This window comes from Camarhynchus parvulus, chromosome 2 (assembly GCF_901933205.1).
Source record: "Camarhynchus parvulus chromosome 2, STF_HiC, whole genome shotgun sequence".
Taxonomy (NCBI): Eukaryota; Metazoa; Chordata; class Aves; order Passeriformes; family Thraupidae; genus Camarhynchus; species Camarhynchus parvulus.
In genome coordinates, this window is record NC_044572.1 from 85,188,260 (window position 1) to 85,203,569 (window position 15,310).

The 15,310-nt window shown below is 36.9% G+C and overlaps 1 protein-coding gene across 6 annotated transcripts in view; it reads left to right on the top strand.

The window, feature by feature from the left end:
- Positions 1-15,310, top strand: part of FHOD3 (formin homology 2 domain containing 3) — a 374,923-nt gene that overhangs the window by 81,974 nt on the left and 277,639 nt on the right. The gene's annotated exons all lie outside the window — the stretch shown is intronic.

The window sequence follows — 15,310 nt, forward strand, 5'->3', positions numbered from 1 at the left end:
CAAATGTAATGTGCTGTGTAAAAGCAACCCGGATGTGTATAAGCACTCACCCTCTACAAGAAGATTTTCAACCCCCTTTCTTTGTTATATTTTCATATATTTAATAGAGTCTATATATATGTGTGTGTGTATATATATATATAAAGCACTATGTGTATTTTTCTGTATTGACACGAGAGTTGCAGCAAAAAACTCTCAAAATAGCACACTAAATTTATTTAAACATTGTTTCCATTTTAACATCAACCTCATTAATAAAGCATTAAAAAATTGGAGCAAGATGCAAGATACTTGTTTTCAGTTTAACGTCAGAAGACATAAGTGGATGTTGATTAATTAAAGTGAACATACCCAAAAGTTTCTATGTTCCAAGTGAACTAGTTGTCATCATTTCACTCTGTAATTACCCAGAGAGATTGCAAGTGGTCTGTGTTGTGAGTCTAATCCCCTTTGTAGGACTGAAAAATACCTAAACCTGAACAGTGTATAGCATACTTCTCCATGCAGAAGAATGCAGTCTTCATAGTTCTCAGTTTTCTTCCTTCTTCTGGTAGTAATTTGTGTGTGTTTATTAAATATTTCCAATATGTGCATGAGAATGCTTACTGTATGACCCGTTCAACTCTTAATTGTGCTGTGGCTCTTTGTCTTGAGGAACTTGAGAGAACAAAAAATTTGTACTTGACTCCATGGAATTTCTCTCTACGCAGTGTGCAACAATACAAACAGGTTTAGATCTTTATTGAGTTAAGCACTCCTTAATTTCAAGTGAGTATGTGTAATGTGAAGGTGGAGTCTGTCATATGGGAAAAACATGTACTGGCTATTTCACAACTACTGTGTCTTTTATGCTGAAAAATACCACTATTGCATCTATTCAGTGTCTTAATTCTTAGGTTGTGTGGTTTGCGCAGTCTATAAATGTGCAACTGTAAATTGTATTGAAATGAATTAGATGTTGTAGACTACATCCTTAAATTCTGAACATGCTTTGTTCTTGCACACTTCAATTTAAATTTTACTGGGATGGGGTGGGTGGCTTGTTGTTTATTTTTTCTTTGAATAGTGTTTGGGCTTTTTTGGTGACTAAAAATACAGAGTGAATTCAGATTCACATTGAGTATTCCTTTCAGGAATAGACACAAACTGTGATGCCTAGGCAGAATGCCAGGGTCTTTGAATTTCTAATTTTTAGTAAGTTTACTTGAAGCTTTAAAATACTGTTTTTAAGTATTGCCTTGACAGTGCTAATATTATGAACAAGTCCAGCAATCTAGAAGCTTTTGGAAAGCTGGAAACGGAAATGTGATGCAAAACAGATAAACAGAAAACCCTTAGCCAACCTACATTTGCTTCATTCAAGCAGAATAAATGTTACATAGTGGTTTTTTCAAAGTCTTGGCCAAGGAAACTTATATCTAGTCCATGATAATGCTGAAATTCAGGGTGAGGGAAAAACAAACCACCTGAGTTTAAGACAGGAATCCTTTGTGCATTCTTCTTACAACGTCTTCAGTTACTATCCATAACTATCATCTGGATTGCGAAAATTACTTTGGGAAGATATCAAGCTGTTCACCAAATCAGTACAGATCCTTTTGTGATGTTGAAATACGTATTAAGAAATGCAGACATGGAGTGTGGTTTGTAAGAATCTAGACAAGCTACTTGTTAGGCCTTTTTTATGAGTGTTGTAAAGTAAGAATATCTGATTTATTTTTTTGACTAATGTATTTCTTATGAGGAGATCAGAGGCCATTGTATCAATTCCATGATGAGGTTTTATCAATCACTTTATATCTAGTTCTGCATGTGTCTCTAATGTGTTCGGGTTCTCCTCAGCTCTCTACATATCTTTATTCTTACCAGTACCACTGAGATGAAGATGCGATTTTTTTTCTCAAGATGTGCAGGAAGCAAGGAAGAAATGGGTTCTTCAAAAGCTGTTCAGTGTTTGAGCCCAAGAAATTGGTCACATTTTGTTTTGCCATCTGATTTTGACATTAATGTTACTTAGTAGCATGTCATGTTCTGTTCAGTGACTGAAAAGAATGAAGAGGATATGAAAGTAACAAATGAATTTACAAATAAGGCACATTAAAAAAAAATAGATATACTTTAAAGTGTGGAAAATGAGAAAGCTTCTTTTCCCTTAGATACTATGGTAGGTAGGATCTGTTCATGCATGCTATTTCTGCTCCCACCATTCTTTCTCTTTTATACTCACATTTTCCACAAGTTTTTCCAACTTTCAGAGTTTGGTTAACTTAGATTCTTTGCTATGTATTTCTGTATTTCTGAAGGTAGTAGTAATTATAATATTTAATAATCATTTAACATATTGATATCATTATTTAGCAACTTAATTGGAAGAGCTTTAATTTACAAACAAAAATCAGCTGGTGCTCTTCTGGTTAAAGTCATGGGAACACATTTCTGTTTTTTGAATGTGTCTGAAAATTACTCAACTTTTATTTCAGTAATGGTTAAATTGTCAGCCTCCAGTTGGAAATAACTGGGTTTAGATGGTCTTATTAAACTGGAGGGGGAAAATGCATTTTGATTTAGGGTGTTTATAATAAAAGTGATATAATAATTATTTGGGTTGAAGATAAGAGTAGAAACTCTAAAATTCTTGTAAGCTACCTGTGGGATGACTTAGAGGTCTGTGAAGTTGCATAGCTTTACAGAGCTTGATTTCCACTGAAACTGGTTGGAAAATACTAGCACGTGAAGCTGGACTGATAAAAGAAGCAATAAGAGCCTGAAATTCGGACATGAATTTTACCATTTGTGTTGGGTCTCTAAATAAAATGGAAATGATGGAATTATTGCATGTGGAATGGAAATGATGGAGTTATCAAATGGAATTATTGTGTGCTTGCATGTAAGAAGATAAAAGAGAAGTTTTTAAGATACTCTGTTGTTATGCTTGAGGAGAAGAATTGTAGCCTGAAGTACCTTTCTCTTAATTCCCCTCAGTTCGTTCCTTTAAGTCCTTCACATAACCTGAAGGGTGATTTTTTTTGTGCGCAGCAGTGCCAGCATCCTGAAGAGATGCAGGGATGCTGCTCTGGAAGCAGAGCTCCTCTGGGAACTGCTGCCTTTATCTTCCCTTCTTGAGGTGGGATTGAAAGATCTTTGATGCCATTTGCATGTCAAACAGCAGCTGGGAGTCCCAGGGCACCCCCTGAAAGGCCTTTGCCACCCCTGGCACAGGGGGCTGTGGGAAAGCAGCGAGAGCAGTCAGGGCTTTGTGCTGCTGGCTTTGTTCAAGCCCAAGCCCCATGAGCAGTCACCTTACTGCACCACCGACAAAAGGCAGCAACCTGAGAAATACTGCACTGGATCAGCATGCAGACTGCATTTCTCCCTGCTGAAGTTACACCATCACTGAAAACACGTGAATGCAAAGTTGGTTGAAAGTAGAATAGTATGAATGTTTCCTTGAAGTTTATATGATTTATTAATTGTGGTTTTTATAACAATTTCTGTTTGCAAGTGGACTATTGCTCTTTTGTTAGCCTACCTGTGGATGTTGTAGAGATGAACCCATTAATGCTTCAGTTATTTTGAAATGGAGACAGAAAAACAACAGGCAATGAAATAATTTCAAGTCTTCCTTGTTCATTGCTTTGGTGTTAATGCTGAACAAAAATGAATAAAGAGGAACAAGTACTCGTAACTCTCTCTGATAAAAGATTAGTAAGAAGATGTTTCTTGGGATTACAGTTCCTGCTGATGGGCTGTTTGGTTATTTTTGTCTACAATTTTTGCATGAAGGAAGGGGATCAATGGTGTCATACAGCTGTGTGTGGTGGGATAAAGTCTAAGTGTTACACCTATTGATTTCTTTGGATGAAGGCAAAGACCAGTTTAGCCCATGCTTTTTTAAAGAGTATTTTTCTTATCTGCAGGTGGAAAAGTCCTTAAGATGAATATTTCTGTAGGCTGTAGGAACTTAAATGAGGTTTTGGCAATACTGCTGTCCTGTAATAATATATTTCTGACATGTTACTTTTGACCATTTGACCATTAAGAGCATAGTTTGTAATTTTTCAGAAAAGGTGGAAGAAATTTAACTTTGTCAGGGGTTTCAAATATTGCCCTCTCTGTTTTAGGACCTTACCTTGCCTTCAATTAATATGAGTTTTGGAAAGTGCATTATTGACTTCTGCATAACTCTCTTTTAAATTAATATTTTTTGGGGGGGTGGGTTTTATTTTTTGGTTTTTTAAAAAGTAATAGTAAGGGGAGATGTTTGCCAACGAATAAAAGGAAAGGAATAATGGAAAAAAGAATATATTTTATATTTCTGAATGTTTTAAAAGTCAATGGAAGGACATAACTGAGTACAAATTTTATCTTAAGGTCTCCTTAGATTGTGTCATTTGATCAGTAAAATTATAAATGCTTCTTATGGCATTTGTTGTATTGAATCAAAAAACTGATGCAGAATAGCTCTTCCAGTTGCAGAACCCAATCCACAGGCTGCTGAACTTAGTTGGAGTCTTTTCACTTGCTTCCCTGAGCATTGGATCAGCTCCTTGAAAATCAGCTTTGAGAAAGACTAAACCTGAGAAAGCTTTGAAATTCAAGAAGTTGCATTTCTGAGTCCTTTAAGAAATTGTCAAGGAGACCATGCTGTCAGAGGAGAAAGCTTTTTCTGAGCCCTTTGTCAGCAGTGGATCGAATCCAGCCCTGAGATGAGATCTCACATGGGTCTGGAGTGCCCCTTGGATGCCCAATTTAAGACTTCACAGTACATTGTGTATAAAAAGTACATAAACCTGCTCAGGCATTTTTCACAGGAGCTGGACCATTGGTATTTTGCATGTGATCAGAAGTAGGTAACACATCTTCAGTCTCCCAGCTTCAGGGATTGAAGTGATTTTATTTGTTTATTTTATTTCACTTAATTTAATTTATAATGGTAAAATTCATTTGCAGTTTCTTGATTGCAGGAACTGGACCTTCAAGGAAATAATATTCTCCCAAAAGTGAAGCACTGTTCAAATGGGTTGCAAGGTTGTGATGTTAGTTTTAGCTACATTGTCATCTTGCCTAAAGGCTGCAGTAGTTTGTATAGAAAAACTTACCTATTTTTGATTCCAAATTTTTTGGTTTTAGTAAACATGGGTTCCCAACATATTTTTTAATGCCTCTGTGTTATCTTATGCTAAATTCATACATTTATTTTATTTCATAATTAGTGCGTGCATATATATTTATATAATGTAGTCTTAGCAGGATTGCCTGCAAAGCACATGACATCATTGCTAATGAGGAATCAGCCGTGCCACAACCATGTGCACAGGGTTCACTCTCTGTGGATGCTGCATAGCCCAGAACAGCAATCTGCCCAATGACTTAAAGCTTGTCAGTAGCCTTGCTTTTCTTAACTGTTGTTTGTGTACCCTTTTCAATTGGTCTGTGGACCAAGGCTTGAAAATTGCCAGTAAAATGTAGGAAAAGATGATAAAGAGTCTATATATATCTATACCTCTATATCTATCTATCTATATATATATATATGTCTACACCTCAGAGCCCTTGCAGTCGGCTGTAGCTTGAAGGGAGTGTAGCAGAGCTGTGCCGACCCTGGTGAGCGCTTGCTGGAGCTGGTGAGGTAGAGCCAGCATCGTGCAGTGCAATGTGGAGACGTGCTGTGGATGCTGGTGGTGACGAAGTTTGGTTTCTATTTAGGGCTGCCTATTGTACAGTCTGCATTCCTGCCCAAATCCCTCCATTTCGCTGGAGTGCTGCTCTTGGGTTGAAGTCATTAGAGAACTGCTTGAAGAGTTCACTTGTACATTCTCTATATAATTTTAGCAGCCTGCTCACAGGCTTAGTTATGCCAGGCATGATACTGAAGAGCATTTATTATCTTTGGAAACTGTTGACATGACAAAAACACATGGGCTGGAAGTTGTTCTGTAAGCTCATATTGTAATCAGTTGAAGTCAGCTTTAGATAAAAATGTTCTTTCTATTTTTTTAGTAGTCTTATTTCATTGATAAGTATCGTGACACCATAGTACATTCAGAGGGGAAAATGGAAGAAAATTAAATCACACATCCACTTCATTTCCATTAGATTATCAGGGTTAATTAAAGGAGTAATTAAAAAGAAAAAAAATAGTTGCAACAGTTTGTAGGTGTTAGCATTGGAATATTACTTGCTGCTTTTAATTCCCAGTTCTCTGCTGAACCTCATTTTGCAAAGATTCTCCCATTTGCCCTAAAGTTCAGGAACAATTTAAAACATTATTTTTTTTGGATGTTGCTGACCAGTTTTGGTCATTTAAGTTGATTGTGAAGCTGAAGTCATGGTGATGCTAAGGGTAGGAATATTTGAAGTTGTATGTCTTAGTCAGAAAGGAGTTAAATGTCTTTAGTTCCCAGAAAAAATAAAATCTCCTTAGGTGATTTCCAGCTGAAATCATGACCTTTTTGGATGCCAGTGTAAAATTAGTATCAGTCAGATAAGGGTGGGGATTGAAATGTTAGGTCATGAGCATTATTTGATTGAGTAGCAGCAGGTTTGATTTCACAGTTTAGGCAATCTCTGAGTTCCCAGATCAGTCTGTTACTCAGTTCAGTTCCTTTATTTGACAAACTTAAGTAGGATGTACAAAAAAGGGGAGGGATATGTGTATAGATGGAGATACGCATGTTTAATATGTGTATAAATCTGTTAAAGACAATGAAAAAGCCAGAGTCTTGGAAAGGTTAAACATGTACTTCACTGTAGTGTTGAAAGAAGAAGCTATTAGAATTACAACACCAAATGGGATTTGAAAATGCCTTTCTTGCCAGAAACAAGAATGAATTCCATTTTATTTTTCTGCTCTTATTTCATTAAGTAGGATTTCTTCTCATTCCTGTGGGAATGGTCACGCTTTTGAGCAGATTGATCTCTCTTTAATTAAGATCTTGGACTTACCACTAACCAAATTCTTCTTACAAAAATGTGGATGCTGTTTATGTGTTTTTATTTTATTGTGAGCTTTTGAAAGAAGGTTTCAGTGAAGACACAAGGTCAATGATGAAGCATAGGATGTGTTTTGTGTTCGTAGGATGGGAAAGGTATTGAAATAAGTAATTTTAGATCTGCTTCTGTATCTTGGTTTAATTTATGTTTTCCCTTTCAGAAATGCTTGATCAGGTCTGTGTCTTCAGAGCGTCTAGTCTTCCAAGGGGTTTTATACAAAGAGGTTTTTGAAGTTACACAGGTGCTTCATGAAAAGAAAAGCATCTATTTTCATGGTTCCATCAGCTGGTGGAATACAGACTGCATATTGCAGCCATTTTTCATGTATGACAAGCACCATTCAAGTCTCTGGTCCTATATGCATAACCTTCATAGTATTTTCACATAGGTCTTTTTATCTTCCTCTTATCTTTCTTGCTTAAAAAAATCCAACAACAGCAACAACAAAAAACCAGCCCAAACCTGGAAGTTTTTGGGAAGTTTTTTGCATAATAACGACGTGTACTAAACATTAGAGGTAGATATATTGCCCAAGGCTTGAAGACAAGCATGGGGTTTTGTTCCTGCTGACTTGTTCCAATAACCCATGCAGCAGTGCTTGTGTTGACAAAAAAAGAAGTGTCTTTGCCCTACTTGTCTGCCATGACAGCCATGGCATGTGAGTAAGTAGCTTTAATTTATTCCTGCTTTGCATAGGTTGGAGCCCTTTACAGAGCACGTTTGGCTTTTCAGTCAGCATCATGTGTACATGTTTCTGCAAAATAATGACTGCAGCGATTCCAAGCAGACTTTCTCAGGAATTAATTGTCCTTGGTAGTACTGCACATGTAAGGCACTTCAATAGTAGAATCCTGCTTCAGAGGCTGATGTACTTCCATGGTAATGCAGTGCTTGCCAGGGTGAAACTTAATATTTAAAATCCTGATAATTGCATTATTCTCTAAACACCTTTCGAAGATTTTCAAAATATATTTCAGAACATTTGCATGAAGGAGCAGAAGCTGTGCTATCTTGAATATCCAGAAAGAGAATGTGACAATCTGGGTAAAGATTTTTTCTCTTTGAAACACTATTAGATGTATACCATCTCTCTTCCCAGTTATTGCAAGTTATTGACATTAATGCAAGATGTTTGTTGTAACAGGAGCTGTGTTTCGATATTCCTCAGGCCCCTTCCAACTATCCATAGAGGATATTCTATGATTCTATGAACACTTAAAAACTCTCCTCCAAAATGCAGTTTAAAATGTTCTGCAAGCTGGCAGTCTGTTTTTTTGCTGTGTTGTGTAATTATACCATCTGTAGGATAAACAAAAAGTTGGGGAAGTGCTTGTCAAACCTTTGAATGGGCTGTGTAACCTTTTAGTAAGATAGCACATGGAACATTTAAGTGGCCATTTCTTTTCCTGGTCTTTTTACAGATAGCAAAGTGTTGCTTAAAGGACTTCTAAAATGTGGTGCTTAGGCTTACTTGTGCAAAGTGTTTTGGTGGAGTCTTTTGTTTTCTTGTTTTTTTTCAGACTTAATTTTATTTATTTATTTACTTAGTGTGAATGCCAGGAACAGTTATTCTTTGGTTAACAAGAAGATTTCTGGAAAGATAATTAGAAGTTGCTGCTTCAGGTGTCCTTTTAGTTCTCCTACTTTAGCTGAAATAGAATAACCTTGACCAATTTGTATTTTCTTTTGAATGTGTTGTTAGCTGCTAGAAATTATGTGGAAAGTACTGAAACTTCATATCCCTGGGGAAAAATATCTTCTATTCTCAGTTGTTTGGCTTTATCCTCTATTCTTATTGGACATTTTGCTGCCTCCTATTTATCAGGTGGTCCCTATGGAAGGCAAAATTCCAAGGGTGGTTAGAAGCAGAGACTGGTCAGTAATGATCCTGCAGTGATCATCATTAACCTTCAATGGGCCTCAAGTGCAGTTTTATCCACTTGGCTTCTCACATTTTGTAAGTGCATTTTTGAAAAGAGGAAGGGGTTTAGGTTTTAATAATAAAAAGTCAGTTTGTTCACATGCAGTGACTTAGTCAAAGCTTGGAAGTCTTTCCTCCCTTTATTTCTTTGGTGCCAGAAACTTAGAATACCCACTTTGTTAGCTGATCATGGCATCTTCCTGTGTGCAGTAATTCCGTATGGGAACAGGAACACTTTTAAGTGTGCTCATCCAACTGAACTTGTAAAAATTCCAGTGTCTGCTTGTCATGCAGAAAGAAAGATGCAAATCCTAAGATAAAACAATAAGAACAATAGGGGTGTTTTACAATTTCAAGGAGTTCTGGAAAATGAAATAGTATATGCCAGGATTTGATGCATCATAACTCTGCCACTTTTGTTCTCCCTCACTGGCAAGGAGAGGAATAAAATGGGGTAATGTGATTAACCTGCCATATAGCTGATGAGAAATACTGTGAAAGCAGAGAGAAGAAAAGGAATTTAGGAAAAGAATTCAGCAACATTGCTGGTGTGTCCTGTCCCTTTTGCATGGCTGCATTTCAAGGAGGTTGATGAGTGTTTGCACCTCTCTTTTCACTATAAAGAAAGGTGTATTGAGAAATCCTGCTTATGTTGAATCTGCTACTGCTTAAGGAGAACTGATCAGAAAAAAAATTGTCCTCTGAAAAATCTGATGCATAGTTGGAATTTATAATCTATTACAGATGAACCACTCCTGGAATTACATTTTTCAAACAGCAGCCATGCTATACTCTAGTGCTCGAACATCTTTCTAGAGACTAGAGGGCAAAACAAAAGCACTAACTCATCCACAGATTTTTAGTGAGTGTGTTACTCACTAAAACAAGTATGAGAGAGAGAGAGAATGAGCTCTTGTCTGCTTTAGCATCTATTGCAGTGTACTTAAGAAACTGGGTAATATTTTGAGCTTCTTCCTAGTATTTCTCTAACAGCAGATAGTTACAAGGAGAAGGAGGGAGCTGCTGTACACAAGCTGGATGTTCAGTCATCCCCGTTAGTGATGTGCTGGTGTAGAAGCATTTAGGTGGGCTGGCACAGCTCAGGTCTGAACTTTGTGTGAAGGCTGACTTGTTGCCATGATTAATTGAGAATCATGGGCTGACATCAATTTGACAGTAACTTGAAGTGAAGAGAATAATTTAATGAGCAAGTCATAATGCTTTCAAGACTTTGCCTTTGGATGAGCTCACCTTTCTTTCTGATGCAATTGAAGCCATCCTTCCATGGGAAGCATGTGAATTTTGCAAGATTAATTCTCTATGGAATTTCTTTTCCAAGATCCTTTTTGTATTTCTTGAAAAAGTCTTTAACTATTCCACATCAGCCAACTTTGCTTCAACTTTCTGTGGATTCAGGGCGCTCCCAATGCAGCTGGCTTTCCAGTGGTCTGCAGAGATGTCCTTGCCATCTGCAACAAATCCTTTTGTCTTTCATATGTCTCCCTTTTGCTGGAAAGAAATAATCATGTTAGTTTTCCATGAGTCTGTCTGAGGTTGATAAAGCAGCCTCAGCCTGACCCTTACTCTGGTATCAGAGTAACAAAGTGGGTCTACCAGGAGGTTCCCACTTGTGCCAGGTCGACATTCCCCTGCTGGACAGCCTGTCTGTGCCTCTCCTTCCTAATGTTTGTGTAGGGTCCTATAGAAACATCTATGCCATCCTTTGGCTGTGCTCGTGTTTATGGAGAGAGACTTGGGGCCTAACCATGTATTTTGCTCTTGTTCTTTGTTATTTGAAACACATGACTATAATTCAGTTTTTAAGGCTTTGTGGTAGCACTTTCCATGCCTCTTATGCTAACATAAGTGTACTGGTTTGAAACATGACTTTTGGATCTATATAAAACCAGGAAAGGGAAGGGGCAAGAGGGACAGGATTGAAGGGGAGAAAATGAGGCACAAAGAGAGCAGGTGGAATAGGTTTTTTTCCGCTTTGTTAGATAACCTTGGAAAATAACAAGGGTTTTAGGGGGTTTATTGGCTGAGCGCCTGCTGGGAATAGAGATGTATTTCTATAACTTGAAGGTGAGTTATGTGCCTTACCCCAAAGCTGTTCATGTTCCTAGGATAAGACTAGTATTTCTTTTCTCCTAATTGTTTCCTCACTTCCCCTGATGCTTGCTTGAATTGAGGTGATCTTACAGAGCCAGAACTTGCTTTTGTAAGGTGTTTTGTGCTTTACTATTGCTGTGACATACTGAGCCCTTTTTTTTTTCTTATTCTTTTTCTTTTTTTATACTGGAGAGAGAGAGATTTGGTTTGTTGATTTATGCTGCTTTTTTATTTATTTCTTTCTTCTTATTTATTTCTTCTGATTTCTCCCTCACTCAAATGCCAAGACATTATGGGTTAAACATAAAGAAGTTTTTCTGCTAAAATCAAACAGTAATACTATGTGGTAAAATTTGAACATTTGTTCAATGTTTTTTTTTTTTTTAATATCATGGGTTTATAGCTTTGTCCAATTCACTGGTGATTTAAATTATTTTAAGGGTCTTAAAATGACAAAACTGTGGTGCAGAGTTAAAAAGAGAAAAACAAAACACAGAAGAACCAAAACAGCCCAAAACTTTTAAAATTTTCATTTTCACATGTGCCCTACTCAGAGCTACTTCAACTACATTGTGACAGAAAAATGGGAAGGTGGTGGGACTGTTTACTGAGATTAGTCTTTCTGCTTGGATCTTGCTTTTAACTTAATATCCTGTGTTAGAACTCTGAATGAACTTTTCCTTGGTCTTCCTTACTTTAATGGGCACTGGACTCCATCACCATTTTAATTTCTTTAATTTTATCCTTTGCCAAAAAATGCCATGATTTTACAAAAGAGTTTAGCCACTCCAAAGCAAGGGTGAGGCTTCTGCTGCTGGTCCTTAGCTATTGCCTGAAGAACAGAGCAAAAAAAAATCTAAACCAAATCCCAGGCCACTGATATATATTTCATTATTGTATTCATGGTGTTAATTTACAACAAAAAGAAAAAGCATGTTAGTCCCTAACAAAAACTTTAAAATAAAAGAATTTGGGTTTTTTCTGTTTATCCTTCTTTCCCTCCTTTTCAAAAAGACATTATAACAATTTCTAAGAAACTAGTACAGAAATGTCTTTTTCTCTTTGTAACTTCACCCAGCAAAACCAGGACAGTGTGTGTCCCTGACTGACATTTTCTCCTGTAAGAGGCAGGACAGCTTGTGCAGCTGCAATTTGACAAGGTAAAGCATTTGGCACAGGACAGCAGCGTAAATCAGATGCCTGCTGTATTAACTGCCCTTGGTAATGCTGCTTCTGGGTATAGACTGCAAGAGAAATTTCTGTGATGGGTTAGTTTTGAAGTGATAAATTTTCCCAAATCATACTTGTTGAAATTTGTGCTTTCATGGAATTTTTTATGATGTCTTTGAGAGTTTTCATTGGGAATCTGTGCAGTATTGATGGATCATGCTGCCATTTAGAGAAAAACTGAAAAATTAATTCTAACCTTTTTGCCACTATGAAACTTAAGTAATTTTTCCAAAAGAAATATTTTTTTTTCTAAGTATTTAAGCCAAATTTCTGAAAATAATTGCAGAGTGGACATCTAGACCATGCCGTGACTTTGTTAAACATACCTATCAGTTAATTTCTTTTGCATACAAACAGAAAAGGAGTACTCTGAGTGGCTGGTCTCTTGAGTTTTCCCTGAGCTCATCCTAGAAAGCAAAAGGGCAGTCTGTGATGTGTCTTCATCTCTGAGAATGATTTAACACTAAGAAATGTCAGTATTAGCAGAGGAGCAAGGGAATATAGAGCAAATGTATGCTTAATGCCTCCAGCAAAACTATTTGTGAGAATTCAATGGAATGTTCAGAACACTTAAATAAAGAAAGCCTAAAGAAAGCTGGTTGTGTCAGCGCTGTGATCTGTTTTCTACCCTGCTTCCTCAAGTTTTAAGAAATCCAACTTTCTTGACTTTCAAAGTGAGATACTGTTCTGCTATGTGTTTGAGAAAACTCACTTTTGGTTGTAAACCAGTAGCCTCTGGGCAGCCCTGACATGTGCAGCAAATAGTGTGAGCAAGTGTTAAAAGGACTTTTGTTTGCTGCTTCCTGTGTCCTATTGTATTTGTTTGCTGCACAGTGAATAGTAGTAAGGCATAAAGAAGAATAAGCTGAAGTAATGAACAGCAGAGATGTCCCAAAGAAATTGATTAATGTCTTAAGTTGCTGAATAGCTCAAAAAATGCAGGCTTGCTATTGTCAGTTTTAATTTTCTCTGGGTGTATTTCACATTTTACTTGCATCAGTCATCATATAGAATAGAGTACTGGGTGTGCCTTAATTCTTTGTGACAGTGCTATTTCTATTTCTCTTTATTCTTTGTACTTTCACTTATTTGTATTCTGAGGTCCAGGCAACAAAGAAAGATGCCCAACCTCATCACAGTTTAAGAAATGTCATTATTCAGATCCTTTCTTTGGACTTCGTTCAAATTATCATGGATTTTTTTTGCATGATCCAGAATATGTACTTTGGTAGAATTTGCTGTGATGAGTCCTTGGGTGTTCAGTGATAAATATGTAGGCAGAGATGAAAGTCTGATAGCACAATTTTTAAAAATGTTGATATTTAAATAAAGGTGTCCAAACTCTTGCATGCCTAAACAGTACCCAAATCCTATTGCAGCTTTGTGCCAGCCTCTTTGGAGCTGGGCTGTAGTTATTTTCATAACTAATGATAAACTTAGATCTGTGTAAGGAAACTTTGTGTTCTTCTGTCTTGTGTCTGAGGTCTGTTTCTGGCTGAGACGACTGAAAACCTGAAGATATGTCTTGAATCTTTGTGCTGGAGATAGTTTCAGATTGTCACAAACCCCAGGAAATCATGGTATTTTGAGAAACAGAGAAGGTGCAGTGTGAATGTTCACTCTCAATGGTATTGGTCTGGAATGGGGAAGGGGCTTTCCCAAGTCTTCTGTTATAGGAGTTATTAGGAGGCAGCTAGTTTGAGTTGTACCATGGCTGAGCTGTTCACCTTGAAATGTTCTCTTTTTAATTTGCTGAACTTTTGTCAAGTTTTCATCTGGTTCAGGTCTGAAGGAAATACAGATTCTGTAACTGATAACCAACAGTTTGAAGTTTAACAGTATCAACAAAACTCACCAGGCAATGATGAGTTTTGATGTATTGAGAAAAACATACTGTAGAATAATGGGATTTTAAAAAATAGGGGTATAATTCTAAGAAATAAAACACATGGTAGAGGAACTTCTAGCTTATCATTAAAACACCAAGTGGTTAATTAGGTTTAATACCTTTATGCTGGGGCTGACCTGTAGGCTGCAGGCTGCAGTAACTTCAGGTGGATAAAGTTGGCTTCACAAGCCTGCAGCAGTGGATACACAAAACTTAAGATCAAAAATTCACTGTGTACAACAAATGCACAGAGTTTTATCAATACATACTGCATTTTATGCAGTTCACATCTGAACTTTACATTTATCTCTGTAAAGTCATTGCCACATATTCTACTGGCCACATTTTGCTAATTACTGCTGAAGTGAGGTAGGGGATTTAAGACAGAATGTAGAGTGTAGTGTTAGGGACTCTTGTCTTGTTTTTAGTTCATCATTTAAAATGTTAAGCAGGAAAGTTTCTCATGAGAGGCTCAGATTTTCCTTGTTTCCAGATATCTCCAGTGCTATCAAGCTGCTGAGCATTATAAAGTAATTTTGTAATGTTGTTTATCAAATTAAACTTGAAGCAGTTACTCTCGAGCTGTTTATCTTGGAAGTTTGTTACTTCTATTTTAGGCCTGAAAAAACATTTGAATTTCCTTTGTGTTTCCTTCCATTTCCTAATTGAGTCCGTTGCTGTGCTATCACTCTCTGTAAACTTTGGTTTGACCAATATATTCCATTTAAAGGAAAAGTAATAGCAAAACCTATCAGAAAGGTGCATCAGAAAGGTCTCAAGATACTAGATATTTGATTTTAAGAAAATGTAAATATTTTGCTTTTGAAAGCTAGATTCCAGTGAGATTTGTCCTTAAAACTGAGGTGCCTAAAATTTCACTTGATCTCCATCTCTGTGAAGTGTAGGCCAGTTAAAACAAGCTTTAAAACAAAAATAAAATACTTTTTGCAAAGTGAACATCAGTCTAGCATTAGACATCCAGGGTGATTGCTCTCATCAACCTTCTGGATGTACCTGCCTTGCCCAGTATGTATGTAGGGCATATCCATAAGGACAAATATTTGAGTCAGGTGTTTAAAGACTGTTACAGTATGCCCATGTAAGTGCCTGAGTGTGGTAAAACCTTGCCAAATGTTGCCACAGTTTTATTGCAATAATGTCATCCT